Consider the following 22352-nt stretch of genomic DNA (forward strand, 5'->3'; position numbering starts at 1 on the left):
AGTGTACAGGGACACAGGGATCCCTCTGTTTGGCAGCCTCACCCCATTAAATTCTATTTTTCTATTGCTTAAAGGGGACAACTTCTCACATTTTCCTACATTATACCCCATATGCAAAGTTTCTGCCCAATCACAATGTATCAGTATCATTTTGTAGACTGTGTCCTCCTGACAACTTGCTTTTTTACTTTGTATTGTCAGCAAATTTGGCTGCAATACACTCTGCTTCATTCAAATAATTGTAGATTGCAACTAGTTGAGGTCTCCTTGCTGATCCCTAGTTAGTTAGCCAATCCTCTACCCATTGTAAATTTACTCACAATGCCACGAAACCTTGTCTTGTACAGTAAACTTAATCCAAACACGTGACATTTGTTGGCTACTCTTCAACCACACCAGTTATTACATAGCTCTATTTTCTTCTTTCCCACATTGTCACAATGCTGCTTGATCATTTTGTCAGCTACCTTTTCCTTTGGATTTGGCAGCTGATTCTTGCAGGCAAAAACCGGCCCTGCCGCTAACCTTTCCCATTTATCCATAGTTTGTTTGACCCTGTAGTTTCCTGCTTTCTATCTCTCGTTTCTTGGTCAGAAGTGTTATATTTGTGGCTTTCCAGAATCCAGGACATCTTGAAAAATATCAACCACTGCATCTACTAGCTCTGAAACCATTGTAAGATCCTTGAGTGCAGGTTGTCAGGTCCAATTGTTCCTACTCCCATAAGTCTTTTCCTAGTAGTCTTTTTGTCTCAGTATTGTGATTATACAATTTTCTGCTTTTTTGTCTTTTGGTTTCCTATCATTCTTGAGATACTTTGTGTCTTCTACTGTGAAAACAGGTACAAAATGCTGGTTCAAAATCTCTGCCAATTTGTTGGTTGTCATTGTTAATTCCCCAAGTCTCATAATCTAAGAGACCAATGTTAGCCTGAAGAAACCATTTATCTTTCTTCACAGTTACTGCCCAACGTGCTGAACATTTTCCATCTTTTCTTGTTTTATTACTTGCTTTAGCTACTCTCTTCTTTTTTACATATACTGGTAGAAGCTTTTATTTACTGTTTATAGTTTTCTTGATAATTTTCTTGTACTTCAACTTCTTTCTTTTTGTTATTTATCTTTTTGACGTATAAATTTTTCCAAATCTTCTGGTTTATGACTAAGCTTTGCATTGTATGCCTTTTCTTTCGATTTGATTCCATCCTTAACTTGCTTAGCTAGCTATAAATGGTGAATCCTTCTCCTAGTCTTTTGGTAGTACATAATTAATGGGTAAAGGGCTTCTTCTGTCCTGTACAATTCTATAATTTGAGAGTTATGAAGTATCTCCTTTTAAATGTCTGTCATTGCCTTTCTACCGCCCTACCTTTTTGACCTGTTTATCCATTCCACTTTTGCCAATTCATTTTCCATGTCCTTGTAATTGCCTTATTTAAGTATAAGACATTAGTTTAAAGCTGTTTCCTCTTGCGTTCTGTTTGAGGACAAAACTTTATCTTGTTGTGATTTACTCTAACTAGAGGATCCTTATCTACAAGGTCATTAATTATATTCCAATACATTTTAACAAATCTAATATAGCCTGCTTCCCGATTGGTTCCAGAATGCATTCTTCTAAGAACATATCCCAAATGCAGTACGGTGGCTCAGTGATTAGCACTGCTGTCTCAGAGTGTCAGGGACCCGGGTTTGATTCCAGACTCAGGAGTCTGTGTGGAGTTTGCACATTCTCCCCGTATCTGCGTGGGTTTCCTCCAGGTGCTCCAGTTTCCTTCCACAGTCCAAAGATGTGCAGGTTAGGTGGATTGGCCATGCTAAATTGCCCACGTTGTCCAGGGAGGTTAGGTGGGTTAGCCATGGGAATTGCAGACTCACACGGATAGAGGATAGGGGGATGAATTTGGTGGGCTGATCTTCGTAGGATCATTGTGGACTTGATGGGCCGAATGGCCTGCTTCCATGCTGTAGGGATTCTATGATGCAACATATGAACTCTTCCTTCAGACTACCTTTTGTTAATTTGATTCATCCAATCTATACCTGCAATTAAAATCACTTGTGATTACTGCAGTCTCCATTATTTCTTGATTTTTGTACTCTGATCTGCAGTATAGCTATGTTAGGGGAGTATTAACTAGGCCCCTAACATTTTTTTGCAAGGTCTTATCTCCACCCAAACTGATTCTACATCTGAACCTATGAGCCAAGAACAAGTACCGTACTGATATCATCCCTATTTAACAGAACTCACCACTTCTTTTTCATTCTGTCCTCCCTATACTCTAGAATATTCCAGTCTGAGGCAGAGTTACCTACAACAATGTCTCTAAAATGGCATTCATATTATAGTCCTATATTTCTATTTGTACTAAAATGTATCCATTTGCTATGAATACTGCATGCATTCAGATAGAAAATGTTCAATTTCTTTTTACCTTTTCTCTACTGTGACCTTGTGCATTCCTTTTAGGTTTGTACATTCCATCCCTCCTGCTACACTCTGGTTAAAATTACCCATATCACTACCCTGCCTTGTCCTTTCTCTTTCATTTTTCAATTCTCCCCTCACATGAATTCTCTTCTCCCCACCATCCCCAACTATTGAATTTAAAGCTGTCTCTATAGCCCTTGTATACAATGCATCAGAATACTGGTCCTAGCCTGATTCATTTTAATGCCATCTTAATGGTACGTCTTCCTGTTTTTCCCTATGAATCAGAACCCATTTCTCCTACACCAATCTTTAAGCCACATATTTAACTCAATGATTTTTTTACCCTACGCCAATTTGCTCATGGCTCGGGTAGTAACCAGAGATTCTTTCTCTTTTGTGGATATATCTTTCAGCTTACCCTTGGTTGCTCATATTGCTTTGGCAGAATCTCTTTCTTAATTCTACCCACGTCATTGGTACTTTGATGGATCACAGAAATTGAATGTCCCCTTTCTCAGTCTAAATTCTTCTCCAGCTCTGATTAGATATTCTTAAACCTGGTACCAGGAGGACGAGAGAGAGAGACAACAAGGTGCAGGGCTGGATGAACACAGCAGGCCAAGCAACATCATAGGAGCAGAAAGGCTGATGTTTCGGGCCTAGACCCTTCATCAGAAAAGGGGGAGGGGGAGGGGGTTCTGAAATAAATAGGGAGAGAGTGGGAGGCGGATAGAAGATGGATAGAGGAGAGGATAGGTGGTGAGGAAACAAACAGGTCAAAGAGGCGGGGATGGGGCCAGTAAAAGTGAGTGTAGGTGGGGAGTTAGGGAGGGGATAGGTCAGTCCAGGGAGGACGGACAGGTCAAGGGGGCGGGATGAGGCCAGTCGGTAGGAGATGGGGGGTGCGGCTTGAGGTGGGAGGAGGGGATAGGTGGGAGGAAGAACAGGTTAGGGAGGCGGGGACGAGCTGGACTGGTTTTGGGATGCAGTAGCGGGAGGGGAGATTTTGAAACTTGTGAAATCCACATTGATACCATTGGGCTGCAGGGTTCCCAAGCAGGAGGACAACACAGATTTTGGGGCTGTCTTTCTTTCTGCAGAGTACCATCCTTCTAACTAGACACAGTCGCTTACCACAACTACATTCCTTTTTAATTCTCTCCCCTACACCATACAACTTGAACTTGCTCATTCCCCGGCTCTCATCCATAAACGCTGCAAGGAAATCAAACCTATGAACTGACACTACTCCAGTGCTACTTTTTGATAACCATACATGCCTCACTTAGAATCACATCCTCCCATTGCTAACTACAAACCATATCTGAAGTACCAAGTCAAAGTGATGTGACTGTCTCCAGATTCCGAGCGTCCAGGTAACATTGGCGTATCACACCATCTAAAACTCAGACTCTAGTTCATTCAACCCTTTGTTAAGTTGCAGATGCTTTCCCTCCAGATGTGGTTTGCCACGATCACACTGGTGTCCACCAGCTCCCACATACTATTGCTTCGGCGTGTCACCTGCCTGGCCATCTCTACTCTTATTTTGTTTAAATGTTCAGCATTTCAAATTTAGAAATGTGTTTGACAATAATTTGTAGTTTAAATAGTTTAGATAAATAATAATATTATAATTAGAATTAAGTTTATTGTCATGTGTGCTCAAATATAGGGATACAAGAGTACAGTGAAAAGTTTACAAAGGTACCTCGGTACAAAATCTCAGGTACAAAGTAGGAAAATAAGGAAATGTTAAAAGTTAAACATTACAGTACGTGTATCTTTCTGGTACTACTTTAAATTACCTTGCCCCAGTTTAGAGAAAAAAGGAATTGTAAAATATATCAACTGGTAATTTACCTTCTTAATTAATACTTCTGCACTTTGGCTGTCAGGTCTCGCTATCTCTTGCCTCTCCCCCTTGGAACACTCCTTGATCTTTTTTTTAAATTTAAAAATAAACTAAATTTCTTCTTCATTTCATCAGATTCCTAGTTTCTTTACTGTGCCTGATGGATGCAAGCTGACCCCTATGCAACTATTTTTAACCACTTTAACTACATGGCCACTTTCCTTGCCATTGTAATTATGACTCAGTCTCCAGACTGGTGTGGATTATTGGAATCATTAGCTCAGCCTTTGAACACATTTAAAGGTTGTTGTTTTTAGTCACTCTCCAAACTAGATTTTCTCTCAGCAAATTTCATCCCGCTCCGTGAGATCAAGCGATGCTGTTTGCAATCTTGATGTTACATTTGATCCCGTGATGAGGTTCCATTGCCTATTTGCGTTTCAGTAACATTGCCCGACTTTGCCTATCTCCATTCGTTTGCTGCTGAAACCCAAATTTGTGCCTTTATTAATCTCTAGACTTGACTCAACTATTCCAAAGCACTCCTGGCTGGTCTCTCTCAGGTTATCCTCCATAAACTTGAAGTCATCCAAAGCTCTGCTGTCCATGCCTTAACTGATGTCAAATCCTGTTCCCATCTCACCCTCTGCTCAAAACCTAACTTGTTTGAAAGTGAATTGGTGTCTTCGCTTTCAAATTCTCATTCTTGTTTTAGAACCCCCCCCCCCACGCCCCCCCCCCCCCACCCTTATTTCTGTAAATTCCTGTAATCCCATAACACTCCTAGGTATCTACATTTCTCTAATTCTGGCCTCTTGTGGATTCCCAGTTTTAATTATATTAATTAATTTCCAGTTTTAATTACCCTGCTTTCAGTTGCCTAAGGCCCAAGCTCTGGAATATCTTCCCTACACCTTTCCACCTCTCTGCCATACTTCCTTCCTTCGAGATACGCTCCTTTAAAATCTATCTTTCTGACTTCCACTGAGCTTTTGGTCATTTGGCCTAATATCCCCCCTATAATGTTTCTGTTAAATGCATTTGGTTGTTTCATTGAGTTAGAGTAAATCCATAAATAACTGTTGATATTTAAGAGAGATTGCTAGATTTTCAGATACCAAAAGAATCCAAGGACAGTGTGGTAAGTTGGCAGAAGGTCAGCCATAATCAGTTGAATACTAAAGCAAGCTCAAAGTGCTGAATGGCTGACCTATTTTTTTGTATTCATAAGTGATTTAAAGCTGCTTAAAAATTCTCATGTTTTAACATGGTACAGTTCTATCTCTTTTTCTCCCCTCATTTGAAGATATAAGGTGACATTTGAACTGGGTTTTTTTTTTGCCAATTTGATTGTCTGTCTAAGTTTTGATATGTCTAACATTGGGCCAAGTAATTTAAAGCAGTGAATATTAGGCTTTTGGATGTTTCAGTCTTTCTTTTATTCTCGATGCTTTTGTCTCCTCTATTTAGTGTCAGAGATATAGCGCATGGAAACAGACCCTTCGGTCCAATTCATCCATGCCAATCAGATATCCTACATAAATCTAGGCTCATTTGCCAGCATTAGACCCATATCCGTCTAAATTCTTTCTGTTCATATACCCATCCAGAGGGCTTTTAAATGTTACAATCATTCCAGCCTCCACCAATTCCTCTGGCAGCTTATTCCATACACGCACCACCCTCTTCATGAAAAAGTTGCCCCGTTAGGTCCCTTGCAAATCTTTCCCCTCTCTCACATGCCCTCTAGTTTTGGACTCCCACACCCTGGGGAATAGACCTTGCCTATTTACCCTATACATGCCCCTCATGATTTTATAAACCTCTTAAAAAGTCACCCCTCATCCTCCGACGCTGCAGGAAAAATAGCCCCAGCCTACTTAGCTTCTCCATATAGGTCAAATCCTCCAACCCTGGCAAAAAACCTTGTAAATCTTTTCAGAACTCTTTCTTGTTTCACAACATTCTTCCTATAGGAGGGAGACCAGAATTGCATGAAATACTCCAAAAGTGGTCTAACTAATGTCCTGTACAACCGCAATATGACCTCTCAACTTCTACGGTCAATGCACTGATCAGTAAAGGTAAGCATAATAAACGTCTTCTTCATTATCCTATCCACCTGCGACTCCACTTTCAAGGAACTATGAACCTGGGCTCCAAGGTCTCTTTGTTCAGCAACACTCCTCAGGATCTTACCACTAAGTGTATAAGCCCTGCCCTGATTTGCCTTGCCAAAATACAGCACCTCACATTTATCGAAATTAAACTCCATCTGCCACTCTTCCTTGGCCCATTGGCCCATCTGATCAAAATCCCATTGTACTCTGAAATAACCTTCTTCACTGTCCACTACAGCTCCAACTTCTGCAAACTTACTAACTATCCTCTCTATCCAGCACCGATCTTTGTGACACACTGCTGGTCACAGGCCTCCAGTCTAAAAAGCAACCACCCACTACCACCCTCTGTCTTCTACCTTTAAACCAGTTCTGTAACCAAATAGCTAGTTCTCCCTGTATTCCGCATGATCGAACCTTGCTAACTAGTTTACAATGAGGAACCTTGTCGAATGGCTTACTGAAGTCCATACAGATCACATCCACCACTCTGCTCTCATCAATCCCCTTCATTACTACTTCAAAAAACTTAGTCAAATTTGTGAGACACTATTTCCCGTGCATAAAGCCACGTTGACTATTCCTTATCAGTCCTTGCCTTTCCAAATACATGTAAATCCTGTCCCTCAGGATTTCCCCTCCAACAACTTGCCCGCCACCGATGTCAGGCTCACCGGTCAATAGTTCCCTGGCTTTTCCTTACCACCTTTCTTAAATATTCGCACATGGTGGCCAACCTCCAGTCTTCTGGCACCTCACCTGTGGCTATCGATGATACAAATATCTTGGCAAGGGGCCCAGCAATCTCTTTTTAAGCTGGTCTTGTTAGTGAGCATAACTCTCTCATAATCTTTACTGTCCCTGATGACCAACAAGAGCTTCCCTATACATTGAATTATTTGGTGCTTCCATACTTAGTCATTGTCCACCTCAAGTAGACAGTCCCTTAACTCGTCAGGCACTAACCCACCGTGCGTGTCCATCTGCTTCAATAGTGTTTGGAGCTTAAACAGTAAGCTGTTGCTGCTATATTTGCAACAGATACATTTTCTTTCATGAAATTAGCAGTTTATATGTTGTTGTTATTGGGTACTAATGCCCTAATAAGCTAATAAGCTTCCTAAAGGGAGTGATTTATTGTATAAACAATAATAAAGAAAACAAATTACAAAATGAGAACATCAAGTGCTGAATGAAAATTGATATTCCCAATTCTTTTACATTAGAATTCCAAATACCCTTTTTCTAGTATTTCTAATAGCCTCTTAAAGCTTGTTCTTATTATTGTAAAGCAGATAACTAACTACTTCAATTCTGCAGGGCATTGGTGAGAGCACTTCTCAAACATTCTGTGCAGTTTTGGCATTCTTATTTAAGGAAGGATGCAAACACATTTGAAGGCAGTTCATTGGAGGCTTGCTAAATTGATACCTAACCAGATACTTTTATTTCCACTCGCTCTTTCTTTCTTGCTATTTTCCTCCCCCTCTCTCTCACTCTCTCACTCGTTGCTCAGATCCCCATAAGATTCTGCCCAAGACATTTATGTAAATCCATGATGGGCTCTCAAGTGCAGAAGGGTTTAGAATTTTTCTTTTGGGGATGGGTGATGAATGTTGAGTAGCTTAAAAATATTGGAAGAGTAATACAAAGTACCTTAGTGGCAACAACTCTTGGAGTTGTTAACGTGGTAGATATGGCATTTATCTTTACAAAAATTGTGGAAGAAATTCTAAAAAGCAATTTGGCAGCAATATCAATTGATAATGAGTCACTGCGGCATAATATACTCCACAAAAATGCATGAATGAAGAGACAGAGGATCCATATTGCAGTTCTAAAACAGATGCCAAGGGTGGAGAAATCTCGAATAAACTTACAAAAATAGAACAAAAGTAAACCATTTGACCTTCAAACCTTTTCTGCACTTGCAATAAGATTATTTTGATCTGTTTGTATTTTAAATTCCACATTCCCATCTACCCCAATATTATTAGATTCTTTTTAGGCAAGGGCTTCAATCTCTGTCTTAAATATATTTAATGAATCCATCTCTACTGACTTCAGGTCAAGTAATCCAAAATCACACCTCGCTGAATTGTCACAAATGTGAAAATTTGATTAAACCACCAAATTCTCAATTCTACCCACCTGTCTAATATCGGTTAAAAGAATATGCACAGCAGCTTGTTTCCATTAACAGGTAAAAAGCTGTTTATTACAATCCAACTCTTGTACAGTCCACAAGTATTATGGGCAGGGAGGGAGGAAAACTCAGAAGCACAGTTCTGGTTTCTCTCATCCTCTGACTATGGACATTTGGAATTTGGCATCTGCCAGCCCATTGTGACTGTCCTGATATTCTATTATACATTGGCATGGACCTCGGAAGCCCAGACTGGCATTGCAGGCTGCCCCAGCAATTGGTATTTCAAAAGCTGCAATGAGAACATTTTGCACACAGGCATGAAGCTTGCATACTGGACCAGGTTGCATCTCCATGATGGCTCTCTTAGCACTCGCTCACTTAGTTCCTGCTCATGGCACCCTCCCTTGCTGTGCTAATTTGAGCTGTAACAGAAACAGGCAGTTTGCCTTCTGCCAATCAGCTCTATCTAGAGGGTGCCATCTCACATTTGCACCATATACCAACAGCTTACACTGCATGTGTAAGCAGCTACGGACGCAATTTCTTATGGGAGTATCCTCCAGGAAATCCATGGAGGTATCTGTAGACTCGAGATCCCAGCACATTTGCAGCTTCCTATAGCAGTCCACTGAATGGGCCACAGTCAGGTGTCCAATTGGGGTGCTTGAGGCCAGGGGCCTCTACAGTCCAGGGACTACATCACAGTCACTCTATTGCCTCCATTGTAGCAAATCCAGAGGGTAGAGTCTGTGAAATTGGGAGTGGGTATATTCAGTCTGTGGGGACTGTCCTTAAGAAACTGAGGAGCCACAAACACAGGTCTGAGCTTCAACTGCTTACTGTTTGAAGCTGACAGCTGCAGGTTCTGAGCAGGAATGCTATTCACATGTGAAGTGGTGGGCGGCAGGATTTGTAAGGCAGGAACTTCAGTAAAGCATGGTTGGGGAGAGTGCAATGTGGAGTGTAATTATGGGGAAGAGAGGATGTCATCCACAGTCAGTAGCACACTGCTTCCAAGGAGATGGGGAGTGCAGTGAATGACCACACCAGGCATCAGTGTGTCATACAGCAGGGTAGGAAAGGAATTAGCTTTCGCTTTATTGTCACGTGCACTTGAATGAATGCAGTGTTAAGTTTGCAATGTTGCTGCTTATGAAGCCAACTTAGGTACAAGATCCCTAAGTACAGATACTTAAGTATTTGGTACAAAATAAATATGAGTAATAAATATGAGTCCAGCATAAGAATAAAAAAGAAAAAAGTACTCTTTACAATCCTTTCATCCCAGTCCATGCCAGCAGTTAGCCTCCAGACAGCACCAGGCCAAGTCTCTAGACAACGCTGGGCTTCAAAATTCGCCCTCACCTGTAGGTGCATATGGAGAGGTGGGTTACGGACTTAAGGAAGTTTTGAAGCCGGTAGAGTTAACAGGATGGGCCACTAGGAAGGAACTGTGCTGTCAGGCACATTCAGACCGAGATGGGTTGCCTCACACCCAGGCATGGCCATTGGCAGCCTGTTCATTGGAGGCAGCCAGCTGGTCTCAGGATTTGCTGCTCTGATGCTCCTTCTGTGCAAGGACACTATTGCAATAATGTCTGCTGCTGATGCTCCTCCCTGTGCATTTGAATGAAGTTGAAATAGTGATTGCAAACACCACAGGGTCCTCTCCCGTCTGAGATTTAGGTGCCTAGTCTCTAGCAGCCCAGAGTTCTAGTGGCCTGGTGCATTTCTTCTTGTATGAGCTGTCACCAGAATGTGCAGTCACACTCACTATTTCTACAGTTTGCCCCTTTGGTGTTCAATATCTAGGTTGGTGGGGCTTGCAGGGGGCAGCTTTGCCAATGCTTTCTCTGAGACCTCTATATTCTTGTCCTCCAAGATCAAGGATGACGTTTCTGCTGGAGTCAGGTATTTGACTGTAGGGATAGTGTGCAGGCTAATAGCGCCTGCTAGAGAAAACAGAAATGGTGGTGACCAGTTGTTTGGTGTGATGTCCAATGATTGAAAGTGACAGCAGGATTACTGTGAAAGTTAGTGGAAAGAGAGTGGTACTTATTTGTTGGGCCAGGTATGGATGTTTCCACATCCCTGCAGAAGTTATCCCATTCTTCTCCTGCAAGCGCCAGGATTCACTCCTTGCTGGTGAGGACACGGATACTAAGCATCCCAACAGCCTCCTTCTGCCCTGTTATAGGCTGTATTCTCTGTAATAAGCAAAAAGGAAGTTGGTAATACACGTGATTACAATGGGTGGTGTAGCTAGTACATGTTGGGTGGTGGGGGGAGGATTGGTGAGGTGTAATGAAGGACTATGTAGACAGTATAGAAGGCTTGCGGGATTCGTAGTGTGAGAGGTTGGAAAGTGAGGGTCATAGAGTGAGTGATAGAAGGTGTTGCATGCAATAGTGAGTGGAAGAGACTGTGCCTTGGTGGGTGGTGAGTGCAGTAGCAGAGTGTGAGGTGGCAGAGAGAAGAGTGCTGCGTTTACCCTGGCAGAGCAAAGAAAGCCATTGACCTTCTGTATAATATGTTTTATATTATAGACTATGCGTTTCTTTACACCTGGAGATGGCACTGATCTGGGTTTATGTCACTGCCTCCTCAGCCCGTCTTGCAGGTAGAGGGCACCTTCTCCTTAGGACCACTCCATCTGCCAGGACCTCCAGGTCCCTGTTGGAGAGCCATAGTGTCATTGTACCCTTCTCCACCATGTTCTGATTCTGACTTTGAGCAGGGCAATTTTGAAATGCCAATGTTTGCCTGGGTGCACAAGGGGCTTTTAAAGATGATGTGGATGTAAAGGCTGCCAGTCTGTCCATTTCTGCTGAGTGGTGAGTTGTTCCAGGAACAGTGAGTAGTAACATGAAGCAGAAATCTGACATGAGAGGTGCCTTGGGGGTGGAGTTGGTAAATTTTTGTTAAGATAGGGTGAGAAATCTCAATAGGCCTTGCAGCAAAATACCCTTCAAAAACTCAGTACAACTCTCACTTGACCAAAAAGCTATAACATTCAACCCAATACATTTCACATTCCTGGCATCTCCCAATGTTGAAAATTTCAAAATACTATGCTCTAGTTTTAATTTTTTCATTGTTTTGTTCACCTGAACAATATCTTTCATCTTGGGATTTTTCACAGTTGTACTCAACTCTTAAGACTTTAACTGGCTTTACTTGATTGCCCAGCCAATTCAGCTGTCCAGTCAGACTTCAGAATTCTTCCATTCCAGTCACAGAAACTGCTCCATCTTTTTGTGTGACCGTATTTTAACTGCAACGGGGCTAACATTTCCTACATAAGATCACCAATGGAAAGTTCACTTTTATCTGCACCCCTGCTTTCTTGCCCAATGTACTTCAAAGATCCAGAAGTCTGACTTCCAATTTGAACTCAACTGAGTTGTGGCAATATTTTCAAATTCTCAGAAATAATATCTACCTGCATCTTGGGCGCTTGAAACCTGTCCCACGTGATGCCTGAAAAACATAGAAAGGGTGACTACAAACTGGAGGCAGCCCAATTATAATGAGACAGACCTTACTGAGAAGCACCAGAAATCCAAAGGCATCATTTAATGTCCTCACTGCAATTTGGTGCCTCTTTTGGAGGGTGAAGGAAAATGTCCCTGACCTCACTGCAGAAATGCAGCTTTAATATCTAGTGATTTACTCTTCCAATAATTTATTGCTATCAAAGTCTTCAGACATTCTTTTCTTCCATAAATGAATTTATTGTTGTCTTAGACCCCAAACTCCTCTTAAACCTTATGCCACTATTCTTGCTTTAGCCTTCTAAATCTCATCATGAGACCCATTATTTGTTTTTGTACATATCCACAATGCAGTAGGTCTGGCTGTCTCCTGTCTGGCTCTTCTGTGTACACCCTAAATTTTCTGCTGCTTTGTAATTCTTGCTGCTGGTAGCTATTCTTAATTTGTTTATTTAATAAGTAGCAACTGAGACTTCCTGATCACATGGGCTTCAGGACCTGGTGGCATTCCTGGCCTATGCTATATCCCTTGACCTCTAAAGTATGCTATCTGCTTTGCCTTCTGTCTATTTTTGAACTGTTTCTGTTCAATCTCTCTTCCCTTCCCCCACTAAAATGTTTCTTGTGCACAGTTTGTGATCTTCTTTTTTTAGGGACAGGTCGGTTCCAAGAGCCACAATCTGAGCTTATACTGTATTTTCTTGCCTTCATTTTTGTTCATGTTCTCAATCTATGGCCTAACCTGCTGCTCCTCATGCTGTACATTTCAAGCAGTTTTATATTTTCCACTGACCTTCCTTGCTTCACTTAAAGGAGTTGCATTTCTCCACTGACTGGTCCCTTCTGGTAAAAAGAAAATTTTGACTTTGATCCCAAAGAACAACTACCAAGTATTAATGATCTCATTTAGATCATCAGAACTGACTTGTCCTTCATCCGACATACTGTGAATTCTGACAGTATTATCCTCATGCTGTGCAACATATGTTCATGAGAGGTAACTCATTCCCTGTTACTTTCTTGAACTCCTTTAGACTCTGCAAATTAGTAAGCCATACCCAGAAACTTTTTTCTTAAAAGCGTGTACACAAGCGGTCTGTTTTCTGTATTGCACAATTATTCTTCTGTCTTTATCAATAACCTTTCGCAGGCGCCTCCACTCTTTTAAGCCCCTCGCTTTCAAAATAAGCCATGTCTGCCTGCTTAAATCTGCTTTTCATGGCCTTGCATTATGTTTCGAGGCTTACAAATTCTTTGAGACTTCGCCTTTTACCCTTTAGCATTTCTGCCTGAATGCAGTGCTTTCAAATGCTCCAATCAACCATAGCTAATTGTAGTTCCTTCACAAGCTGAGAGCTGACCACCTATTACTGAAACAACTTTAGAATGTCTACCAGAAGCTAACTGAAAGGGATTATATTCTCCTACGAGAAGTCAGTATGGAAAACCCAAGGTAACGCTGTTGACAATTTAGAATTTGAACAATCAGCTAATTTTTTATCAACCATCTGTCCACTACTGTATGGTTACTTTTCTGTATTCACAATAACTATGTTCATATTTACAAAGAACTTTATTGTTCGCAAACTTCTCTCCCATTATCAGTGAGAAATCTTATAAGTACAGTCCTTATTCACTTTTCTATTTCTTGATCCAAAATTATTTTCTCATCTTGACTATCTATTGTTGACTGATAAATACAGTTGCCAAATCTACAAAATGCAAAATGTTTATTTTTATCCCACACCTTTTACATCCATTGCCACTACCTCATTGTAATCCCTTGCTGAGAGCAGTTTTACTGAGGGTCAAGGACCTGGGTGTCCTTGTGCACCAGTTGCTGAAGGTAAGCATGCAGGAGCAGCAGGCGGTAAAGAGGCAAATGGTATGTTGGTCTTCATTGTGAGAGATTTCGAGTACAGGAGCAGGGATGTGTTGTTGCAGTTTTACAGGGCCTTGGTGAGACCACACCTGAAATATTGTGTGCAGTTTTGGTCTCCTTTTCTGAGGAAGGATGCTCTCGCTCTTGAGGGAGTGTAGCGAAGGTTTACCAGGCTGATTCCGGGGATAGGGGGTCTGATGTAATGAGGAGAGATTGATTAGGGATAGTAGGAACTGCAGATGCTGAAGAATCCGAGACAACAAGGTTCAGGGCTGGATGAACACAGCAGGCCAAGCAGCATCATAGGAGCAGAGAGGCTGCCGTTTCGGGCCTAGACCCTTCATCAGAAAAGGGGGAGGGGAAGGGGGTTGTGAAATAAATAGGGAGAGAGTGGGAGGCGGATAGAAGAGGGATAGAGGAGAGGATAGGTGGAGAGGAAACAAACAGGTCAAAGAGGCGGGGATGGGGCCAGTAAAGGTGAGTGTAGGTGGGGAGTTAGGAAGGGGATAGGTCAGTCCAGGGAGGACGGACAGGTCAAGGGGGCGGGATGAGGTTGGTCGGTAGGAGATGGAGGTGCGGCTTGAGGTGGGAGGAGGGGATAGGTGGGAGGAAGAACAGGTTAGGGAGGCAGGGAAGAGCTGGACTGATTGATTAGGTTGGGATTGTTTTTGCTAGAGTTCAGATGAAGCCAGAGGGGGGGATCTCATAGAGACTTAAAATTCTAATAGAACTGGACAGGATAGATGCAGGGAGGATGTTCCCAATGGTGGGTGTGTCCGGAACCAGGGGTCACAGTATGAGGATTCAGGGTAGACAATTTAGGACAGAGATGAAGAAACATTTCTTCACCCAAAGAGTGGCAAGCCTGTGGAATTCATTACCACAGGAAGTAGTTGATGCCAAAACATTGAATGTATTCAAGAGGGGACTAGATTTAGCACACAAGGTGAATGGGATCAAAGGTTATGGGGAGAAAGCAGGAGTAGGCTATTGGGTTGGACAATCAGCCGTGATCGTGATGAATGGTGGAGCAGGCTTGAAGGGCCAAATGGCCTCCACCTGCTCATATCTTCTATATATCTATATCATAGGATATCTGTCACTAATCTCTTCTATTAACTTATAATATTCTTCATCCCTTATTCCTGCATCTTATTTAAATTAAATTTTTAAACTTTTGGTGAATGGATGAGCAAATTACTTATGATTATCTGAAACTCTCAAATAATAACTTTTTTTCTAATCCTTGTGACTGAGTCAAGGAAGCAGCTCAGCCAATTATTCCAGACATTGAAGGTGTGCATCTGTTGTCTAAAACTGTGCAGCATCTGTGGAGAAAAAATCAGATTTAACATTACTTCCTGATAAATCTTCTCTGCACCCTCTCCAGTGCAATCACGTTCCTCCTTTAATATAAATTCTGGAACTGCACACAATACTCTAGCTGTCACCTAACCAATATTTTATATGGTTCCAGAATAACTTCCCTGCTGTTAAAGTCTCTGCTTCAACTAATGAAGGCAATTATCCATAGGTCTCCTTAACCACTTTGCCTGTCCTGCTACCTTAAAGGACTGGTGGCATGCAAACCAAGATCACCCTCATCGTTGGTGCTTCCCAGGGTCCTATCATTTATCAAGTATTCCCTTGCACTTGGGCAGGGAAAAAAAGGCAATACCTCATGTTAATCTGAATTGAATTCCATCAGCTATTGATTGGTCCATCTGACCAGCCTGTCTATATCCTCCTGTAGTTGGGAAAGGGTCATATTTATGCTGATGATGGGGGGAAGAGGTGGGGTGGGAGGAGTTAGATAGATTGAGGTAGCGCCCAAAGAGAAGGGGATAAAAAGGAAGCAGAAAAAGGGACTGTTAATAGTAAGCCAGGGAAGAGGTCATAACAGGCACTGTGAACACTTGAAAATATGTTGGCTGTCTGACAGCAACCCATATAGAAGAGATCCTGGGGGTATGGGGTGAGTAACAGACATGGAAGGAGGTGTTCATGCTGTGAAATTGCTAAACTCAATGTTGAGTCTTAAGGATGTTAAGGGATTTAGGAGGGTGATGAGGTGTTGTTCCTCCAGCTTGCATTGAGCTTCGCTGCAGCATTGCAGCAAGCCTGAAACCAAAATGTTTGCCAAGGAACATGGTGGTATGTTGAGGTAGCAGGCAACTGGAAGCTGGAGGGTCATTTTTGCAGAGCCTCTGAGTTTTCCAACATTGTCGCCCAGTCTGCATCTCATATCTCCAATGCTAAGGGGAAAACATAGTGAGCAGTGACTGCAGTGGACTAGATTGAATGACTTCCAGGTAAATATCATTGCTTTACCTGGAAGGTGTGTCTGGAGCCTTGGATGGTGAGGAGGTAATCAAGCAAGTGTGGTACCTTCTGCAATAACATATCAAGGTGCCATGGGCGTGTGAGAGAATGTGTTGGGAGTTTAGGAGGAATGGACCAGAGTGTCCCAGAGGGATGTTGATTAGGGAGTGGAGGAGAGGAAATATGTGTCTTGTGGTGACATCCCATTGGAAGTGGTGGAAATAACAGTGCATTATGTTTTAAATACAGAGGACGGTGGGTGGAAAATGAGGACAAGGGTGACCCTATTACTGTAGGAGGTATGGAAAGGAATGAGGGCAGAAGAATGGGAAATGGGTTGGATGTGTCTGAGGACCATGTTCACTGCAGTCTCGGGCGGAATCTTTGATTTGAAGAGAAAGGTTGACATGTCTGAGGGCCCCCTGTGGAAGGTTGCATCATCAGAATAGAGGCAACTGAGAAACCTGGATAATGGATTGGAGTCCTTACACAGTGTGGTGGTGTATAGTCCAGATAACTGTGGAGCCAGTGGGTGAAAATAGATGTCAGTGGCTAGCCTATCCCCAGAAATGGAAACAGTGGCGTCAAGGAAGGGAATTGAGGAGTCAGAGATGCACCAGGTGAGGAGAGGATAGAAATTGGAAGCAAAATTGATAAATGTTTCCAGTTCTGGACAAAAGAGGGAAGCAGCACCAAAATGTCATTGATATACCGAAGAAAGAGTTGTGGGGATGGGCTGGTGCAGAATTAGAATGATGAATGTTCCACATAGTCCACAAAGAGACAGGCATAACTGGAACCCATGTGTGTACCCTTGGCCACCCCTTTGACCTGAAGAAAATGAGAGGAGTTAAAACAGAAGTTGTTCAAAGTAAAGGTGAACATGGCCAGGGTCAGGAGAGTGTTGGTGGATAGGGTGGGTTCAGGTTTCTTTTCAAGGAAGAACCAGAGAGCCTTAGGACCATTGTGATGGGGGATTAGACGTGTAGAGGGATTGCACATCAATGGTGAAGAGAAAGTGGCTGGTACCCACAAACCAGAAATTTTGAAAGTGACATAAAGCGTGGAAGAATCATAGATGTGAATGGGAAGAGGCTGGACAAGGGGAAAAAAGCTTGAGTCAAGGTGGGAAGAAGTAAGTTCTGCTTAGCAGGAGTAAGCTGAAACAATGGATCTGCCTGAGCAGTCCTGTTTGTGGTTTTGTGTGCATAATGGTATTTTGAATCACATCTGAAATATCTACTGACCACACCTTAGGCATTTCTGATGTTTGTTTATTGTTTTTCTTTAGATTTAATTCCCATCAAAACTAGAAGTCTGTCTGTACTCTATTTTGGCACAATCTAATAATTTAGATACCAGCATAGATTGGGAAATTTCTGCAGTCTTCCAAACAATCTACTGAATTTCACTGTGTACTATTATATGGAACTGTCTTCATTCTTTTCCTAACTTGGTCAAAATCTGAGCACATTTCGTAAGCAGATAGTAAAGCACCTTTTGAGAAATTTAATCCATGGAAGTTGATAATTTATCCAAATCTTTTTCTGTGTTCGAATCATCAGGCTCCAATTCTGAAAATGTTTGTTACTTACCTGGCTATTTTATGGTAGCACAGGTGCCAAGGCTGTACCTGGTTTCTTCTTCAATAAAGCAGTAACCATTGTTCATATGGCTACCTTATTCTTCCACAAGTCATGAGGTTCACTTTCAGAAAACAGGAGTGGATAATTATACCCCAATCCATTACATTTACAATCAGACACCTTGCAATCTCTAACTCTCAAACAGCAAACCATTCTCTGTTAAATACCAAAGGTTAAATATTTTGAGTCAAAGCAAATACCTTGCTCGTATGAGTTTTACTTTTATCAAGACCGGAAACTCCAACATAACTGATTATTTGTTCTCTGTGTGAGTGCACCGAGTCAAATCCTCCCCAGTTATCTCTTAATTAACATAACTTCCTTTTGGTCTCCAGCATCCATATCAGAGCCTACAACATGGTAACACTATTATCAAGTTAAGACTTAACGAAATGCTTCAGACTTTATCAAGAGAGAGCCTTTACTTTTTACATTTTACTTTTTTGCAAAATTATTTGCTGCTCAAGTTCTACCTAGAAAAGTCTAAAGATTTACAGCACAAAAGAGAGTCAATCATTTCTGTGCCAGCTGAGAAAGGGCTATTGAGTCTAAACCCACCTTTCAGCTGTTGGCTCGTAGTCCTGTAGCTCACGACAATTCAAAAACATATTCATGTTAATAATTGAGACAAGCGTTTCTGGTTCTTTGTCAGACAGCGAGTTCCAGATTCTCTTCACTATGTGAAAAATATTCCTTCTAAGCTAACCACTAATATTTCTACTGGTTAAGTATCAGGCCCCCTGTTTGTTAACGGAATGTACTTCAAGGTAGCACACGCCCAACATGGGAAGCAAGAGTGAAAAGTGCAGACATCTGTTAACATCTGGAACCTGTCGTTGAAGTCAGAAGGTTAGTTGTCTTTAATAATAAGATAGATCTGAGTGAGAAGCTTGAGGCAAGCTCAAGCTACTATGAGGTGGCACGCCAGTGACTGCAGGTTACAACTTTGCCAGAAAATCCAGATGTCCTACAACAGAGAGAATGTTAAGAGTGTGTATGAAATGATCAAACAGACAACTGGTCAATCAACAGAGAAAATCTCTCCATCGAAAAGAGAAAAAAAGAGGGTATCATTACTGATGACAATAAATAGCTGGAAGGATGGGACACTTCCTTGAGTTGTACTCAAGAGAAAGCAGTCACTGAGGATTTTTCGACACCATACAAAACTATCCTGTCATGGCTAAACGCTGAATCCTCAGAGAAGGAGCTTAGCAAAATTATTGACTCATTTGCCATGAGCATTCCTCAATAACTACTTGCTGGGAGGGAATGTTTCCCAGGAAATGCACAATGTAACAATTGTGACCCTGTACAAGAACAAGAGTGACTATAGTGATTGTTCCATTTTTGAGGCATCTGCTTGCTCAGTACTGTGGGAAAAGTATTTGTCAGTGTTCTCCTTGTCAGATTTGGGCTGAAAGCATCCCACTTGAATCTTTGCTCTGTCTCAGAAGGGGAAGATCTACACTTGTCATCAGCTTCAGCCCGGCAGCTGCAAGCTCAGGGCAATAAGTTTTAAAATTCTGCACCAATGGCTATCAGCAGACATTGACAAATGGACGCATCCAGAAAGCACCAATGGTTGGTGTCTGCAATGTTTCATTTCAAGGTGACTGCAAGATCATACGTCAGACAACATGCTGAATCTGATCTTATGTGACTATATCCTGACCCTCTACAAACCACTTTTCAGCTGGTTTAATGTTACTAAATATTAAAAGAACATGACTTTCTATAGTGTTTTTCATAACCTCAAGGTATCCAATGCACTTCACAGCCAATGGGGTAGTCACTGTAGTATGGAAAATACGGAGGCTAGTTTGCTTGTTGATAGATAAATATTGACCAGCAAGAACTTCAATAAAAACAAATGATAGAAATATTCAGCACGCCTGGTCACATCTGGAAAGAAATGGAAGCAGTTGTGGGTCTGTACTTTCTTGCTACCCTTCTTCAACTTGAAACATTGAAACCAATTTTAATTCTTTGCAAATGAATGGGGTTTGAAGGAGTTAAAATTGAGCCTGTAACCAAGTTTCCCTTAAACATCTATTTGTGACATGCGGTTATCTAATTGCATTTTATGACCCTGTTAGATTGACAGGTAGCCAAGTATGCCTGCACCTTAAATGGAACCTTGCTTTTGTGTAGCCTGTTTGTTCACAAGGCAGTGTTTTCTTGGGAATATACCTGAGTTTGGGTTGAAGATAGACTGGACAAGGAAAAGGCAAGGTCAAGAACTGCCTTCAAGCTTAGGCTATTCTAGAACTCTACTTATTACATGTTAACACTATATACAGCTATACATTGCAATCCGAGATCCACCAGGTTCAGAGTTTACTGTTGCATTATGAGGAGAGTGGTATTTAAATGCGCTTCTCTTCACTAATTTTAAATAGGACAGAGGGGATGGAGTTATGCCCTCTTTGAGGGAACAGCTGCCTTGATGTTTTGTAAGGATTCTTCAGGGTTCTAAAGATCTTGCACAACGTTCCCAGATTGCTGCAGAATCACCAGCATCCAAATGACTTTGCCTTTGTACAATAGATGATTCACTACTTTTCAGACTGTTGCTGGAATATATGTCTGTGTGGAATTATTTCCCCTCTTTCAATCCCCAAAACAGCCAGATAACTCCAAACATTAACATAAAAACTTGTCTCCAGTACACCAAATGGTTTGTGGAGATAGTTAAATGCTGGATGTTTTGAAGATGTCAGTTTAAAAACAAAACAAAGCTGCAACTATTTGAAAAACTGGTTGCATTCAACATTTATCTTATGCTGCTTTGCATCTAATTAATAGATACGTCATCTACTTCCTTAGCTAGCAGCTGTCCTTTCTTTATGTCATAGCACATTTAGGAATACAGCTGGAGCTTCACAAAAGAAGGGACTATTTGTGTGATCTTTGCAAATTACACAGTGCTTGCTTTTGCTTCTAGAATTAGACTACACATCTCCTTTCATTAAACAGTAACAACAAATAAATGTTTGGGATTGTGAGCTAAGCAATTGCTTCACTAGAAGCAAAGAAGCCTTTTTTTTTAAGCTTCATTCATTCAGTAGTGAAATTTTCTTTTCAGATTTTTCTCATGTTAACCGTACACTGTTTCAGCTTGAACATTCAAATGCTCCTTTTTGCTTCAGAGACAGTAAGAACTGAAGAGGCTAGAAGCCAGAGTCAATAGATGTGAAGCTGGAAAAGTACAGACAGCATCCAAGGAGCAGTAAAGTCAACGTTTCAGGCCAGAACCCTTCGCCAAGACTGGGGAGGGGAAGGGGAGCCCAGAAGTAAATGGGGGGGTTGGGGCGCGCACTTTGGGAATAGTAGGTGGGATGATGATAGGTGGATGCAGGTAGGGGGTTATTGTGATTGGTCAGTGGGAAGGGTGGAGCAGATAGCTGAGTAGGAAGATGGACAGGTTAGATCCAGTCAGGGAGGCAAGGAGGGGGGAGGGCTGGACATGGGATAATGCTGAGGGTGGAGGGATTTTGAAGCTGCTGAAGTCAATATTGAGGACATTGGGCTGTAAGCTCCCAACGCAAAATATGAGGTGTTATATCCCGGGGAAAGGGGGTTTGAGGGCAGAAGCACGGAAAATGGAGAAGATGCGGTTGAGGGCATCCTTGATCCCAGAGGAGGGGAAATTCCAGTCCCTAAAGTAGGAAGATATCTGGATAGCCTGGAGTAAAATGCCTCATCCTGGCAGGAGATACTGTGCAGGCAGAGGAATTGAGAGTATGGGAGAGCATTTTTACAGGAGGGTGGGTGACAGGAGGTGTAGTCAAGATAGTTGTGGGAGTCAGTGGGTTTGAAATGAATGTCAATGGTGACTCGGTTACCAGAGATGGAGACGGAGTGGTCCAGGAAGGGAAGGGAGGTGTCAGAAATGGTCCAGGTGAATTTGAGGGCAGGGTGGAAGGTGTTGGCGAAATTGGTCAACTGCTTGAGCTCCTTGAAGGAGCATGAGGCAGCACCGATGCAATCATTAACGTAGTGCAGAAAGAGGTGAGGATGGTGCCAGTGTAGTTGCAGAAGAGGGACTGTTCCAAGAATCCTACAAAGCAGCAGGTATACCTTGGGGCCCATGAAGGTGCCCTTGGCCACCCCTTTGGTTGTAGAAAGTGGGAGGAATGAAAGGAAACATTGGTGAGGGTGAGGACCAGTTCTGCCAAACAAATGAGTGTCAGTGGTGGGGGATTGGTTGAGGAAGAAGCGGAGGGCTTTTAGGTCCTCTGTATGGGGAATACAGGTGTAAAGGGACTGCACATCCATGATGAAGAGGAGGTTGTTGGGGGCTGGGGAATTGAAAGTTTTGGAAAAGGTGGAGGGCATGGGTTGTGTTACGAATATAGGTAGGGAGTTCCCGGACCAAAGGGAAAAGATAGGAGTCAAGGTAGGTGGAGATCAGCTTAGTGAGGCAGGAGCAGGCAGAGACAATG

The sequence above is a fragment of the Rhincodon typus genome, chromosome 25 (assembly GCF_021869965.1).
Source record: "Rhincodon typus isolate 14 chromosome 25, sRhiTyp1.1, whole genome shotgun sequence".
In the NCBI taxonomy this organism is placed as follows: domain Eukaryota; kingdom Metazoa; phylum Chordata; class Chondrichthyes; order Orectolobiformes; family Rhincodontidae; genus Rhincodon; species Rhincodon typus.